Here is a 3962-nt window from a genome sequence, read left to right as displayed (position 1 = left end):
TCTGCTAAGTGTCTACCAGAGGGCGACACTTCCAGGAGACCCAGGGGGCTAAGCCTGAGGCGGCAGGCTGGCCCAGGGTTCCAGGAGAGAGGGAGAGATTGACCCAGGCGGCTGGGAAAGCCAGGCCTACCCAGGGCCACCCGAGCCTGGGTACATGCCGGAGGCTAAGTCCCTAGCAGGTGGAAGGCTGCAATTTGCTATGGAAAGCTGCAATTTGCTAAAAATCCACCGGATGGCAACGGAGAGCGGCTCTCCCCGGCTCGTCCACAAGGCGGCGCCACTTCCAGGCGACCCAGGGGGCTAAGCCTGAGGCGGCAGGCCGGCCCAGGGTTCCAGGAGAGAGGGAGAGATTGTCCCAGGCGGCTGGGAAAGCCAGGCCGACCCAGGGCTACCCGAGCCTGGGTAAAGCCAGAGGCTAAGTCCCTAGCAGGTGGCAGGCTGCATTCTGCTAAGTGTCTACCAAGAGGGCACCACTTCCAGGCAACCCAGGGGGCTAAGCCTGAGGCGGCAGGCTGGCCCAGGGTTCCAGGAGAAGAAGGAGAGATCGTCCCAGGCGGCTGGGAAAGCCAGGCCTACCCAGGGCTACCCGAGCCTGGGTACATGCCGGAGGCTAAGTCCCTAGCAGGTGGAAGGCTGCAATTTGCTATGGAAAGCTGCAATTTGCTAAAAATCCACCGGATGGCAACGGAGAGCGGCTCTCCCCGGCTCGTCCACAAGGCGGCGCCACTTCCAGGCGACCCAGGGGGCTAAGCCTGAGGCGGCAGGCCGGCCCAGGGTTCCAGGAGAGAGGGAGAGATTGTCCCAGGCGGCTGGGAAAGCCAGGCCGACCCAGGGCTACCCGAGCCTGGGTAAAGCCAGAGGCTAAGTCCCTAGCAGGTGGCAGGCTGCATTCTGCTAAGTGTCTACCAAGAGGGCACCACTTCCAGGCGACCCAGGGGGCTAAGCCTGAGGCGGCAGGCTGGCCCAGGGTTCCAGGAGAGAGGGAGAGATTTGTCCCAGGCGGCTGGGAAAGCCAGGCCTACCCAGGGCTACCAGAGCCTGGGTACATGCCGGAGGCTAAGTCCCTAGCAGGTGGAAGGCTGCAATTTGCTATGGAAAGCTGCAATTTGCTAAAAATCCACCGGATGGCAACGGAGAGCGGCTCTCCCCGGCTCGTCCACAAGGCGGCGCCACTTCCAGGCGACCCAGGGGGCTAAGCCTGAGGCGGCAGGCCGGCCCAGGGTTCCAGGACAGAGGGAGAGATCGTCCCAGGCGGCTGGGAAAAGCCAGGCCGACCCAGGGCTGCCGGAGCCTGGGTAATGCCAGAGGCCGAGTCCCTAGCAGGTGGCAGGCTGCTAGCGTCTACCAGAGGGCGAGATCCCGCCTCCCCGAGCGGCCGGGGAGAGAGGATTTGCAGGAGCTGACAGGCGCGCAGAAGGGAAATCCGGAGAGATGATTGGCAGCCGGCGGAGGCAGCCGCCAGGCGGACCGGAAGGAGAACTGCGGCCGCTGGGAGCGGAAGGGAAATCCCCCGGGCGTCCGGGGAGACTAGCGGCCGCGGCAGGCGCGGCGACCCGGCGCCGGTGCCGCCATCCCGGGCGAGGCGACGGGCGCCTCCCCGCCGGCGCGGTTGGCACTTCCGTCGACACTTTGCCAAATTTTCAACTTTCAAAATTCCTCCGGCGGCCGTTTTTCACACCGGGGAGCGGCGTCCTCACGCCGGCGGCGGCGCACCTCGGCCGGCAAAAAGGGGTACCTCCTCGAGTCGGTGTCGGGGGTCCCGCCGTGGAACCGGGCGTCGGACGGCCCCGGAGGAGGCCTCGGAGCGGAAAAGGCACTACCGGAATGAGGTTGAATTTGACGGCCGGATCCGGGCCGGAGTTCCACAAAGTCGGACACTTTGAGTGGTTGGTCTTCATGTAATGGGACAGGTGACACTCTCTCTGTGACCTACTTTTGAACACCCCCGTCAAGAACCGTGTCCGAGACAGCGAGTCCTGTCAATTAGCTTACCAAAAGTCAGAGTACCAGGGGATCGGACACCCGACTCTGACAAAGTCCCAGTGAACTCTGCTCACAGGCCGCCGACGGCGGATCCCCGCGGGGGGGAGGCAGAGCGAGGGCACCGCCCCCCCGGGTTGCGTGACAAGCCTCTTCAGGTCGCGTGGCAAGCCGCAGTTTTCAGGCGGGCGCCTCCCGCCGAGCCGATCGGCACTTAGACGCTTTGGGGGAAAAAAAGGTCAAACGCACAAAAAAAAAACCCCATAAAACACGGACCATAAGAGATCCCCCGGGCGGCCGGGGAGAGATGATTGGCAGGAGCTGACAGGCGCGCAGAAGGGAAATCCCCCGAGCGGCCGCTGGCAGGCACGGCGACCCGGCGCCGGTGCCGCCATCCCGGGCGAGGCGACGGGCGCCCCCCGCTGAGCCGATCGGCTCTTAGACACTTTGGGGAAAAAAAAGACAAACTTTGAAATAAAACCCCACGAAACACGGACCTTAACGAGATCCCCCGGGCGGCCGGGGAGAGATGATTGGCAGGAGCTGCCAGGCGCGCAGAAGGGAAATCCCCCTTGGCGGCCGGGGAGAGATGATTGGCAGGAGCTGACAGGCGCGCAGAAGGGAAATCCCCCGGGCGGCCGGGGAGAGATGATTGGCAGCCGGCGGAGGCAGCCGCCAGGCGGACCAGAAGGAGAACTGCGGCCGCTGGGAGCGGAAGGGAAATCCCCCGGGCGTCCGGGGAGACTAGCGGCCGCTGGCAGGCGCGGCGACCCGGCGCCGGTGCCGCCATCCCGGGCGAGGCGACGGGCGCCTCCCCGCCGGCGCGGTTGGCACTTCCGTCGACACTTTGCCAAATTTTCAACTTTCAAAATTCCTCCGGCGGCCGTTTTTCACACCGGGGAGCGGCGTCCTCACGCCGGCGGCGGCGCACCTCGGCCGGCAAAAAGGGGTACCACCTCGAGTCGGTGTCGGGGGTCCCGCCGTGGAACCGGGCGTCGGACGGCCCCGGAGGAGGCCTCGGAGCGGAAAAGGCACTACCGGAATGAGGTTGAATTTGACGGCCGGATCCGGGCCGGAGTTCCACAAAGTCGGACACTTTGAGTAGTTGGTCTTCATGTAATGGGACAGGTGACACTCTCTCTGTGACATACTTTTGAACACCCCCGTCAAGAACCGTGTCCGAGACAGCGGGTCGTGTCAATTAGCTTACCAAAAGTCGGAGTACCAGGGCCTCGGACATCCGTCTCCGACAAAGTCCCTGCGACCTCAGCTCTCACGCCGCCGATAGTGGATCTCCGCTGGGGGCGAAAAGAGCGAGGACGCGCCGGTTGCGAGACAAGCCCCCTCCGCGTCGCGTGGCAAGCCTCGGACGAGTCACCCGTCACCCGCGGGTCACCCACCGATCGATCTGACGGCCGCCGACCCGGCGGGAAGGGACCCTCGCTCGGCCGGACCTAGGGGGTCCGCGCCGGCTAAGGCGCGGGGTCTTTCCTTCCCTTCAGCTCCGGAGCGGCGTAGCGGAAAAGCTTAAGGCCGGCGCGGCGCCACCCGCCCAGGGCGGGCGCCCGCGGCAGACCCAGGACATCGGCGAGAGAGAGTTTGCCTTCGCCCCGTCCGACCCCCGAGGTGTCAGAAAACCGGGCGTCCCCTACGAACGAAAGGGTTCCTCGCCGAATCCGGGCCGGGCTCCGCGCCCGAGCCCCGGCTCTTCGGGAGGCCCGACGCCCGAGAGCACAGGTTGACCTCCGCACCTCCGTAAGACCCGAACCGGCGCCCGCCGGAACGGAAGATCACCCCCGCCACCCGGCCTGACCGCCTTGGCGATGACGGGAAAGAGAGGAGCGGCAGCAGCAGCGTGACAAGCCCCCGTGACACCGGCAGAGACGGCTCACCCGCCTCTTCCCACGCACTGCACCAGGCGACGCGCGCGGCCACGGGGGTTTCCCCGGTCGACCGGCCGCCGGGGGTCCGCAGCGACCACC

This window comes from Leptodactylus fuscus, unplaced genomic scaffold (genome assembly GCF_031893055.1).
Source record: "Leptodactylus fuscus isolate aLepFus1 unplaced genomic scaffold, aLepFus1.hap2 HAP2_SCAFFOLD_1055, whole genome shotgun sequence".
NCBI classification, from domain to species: Eukaryota; Metazoa; Chordata; class Amphibia; order Anura; family Leptodactylidae; genus Leptodactylus; species Leptodactylus fuscus.
The sequence above is the reverse complement of the archived record's forward strand: the minus strand, read 5'-3'. Positions refer to the sequence as shown.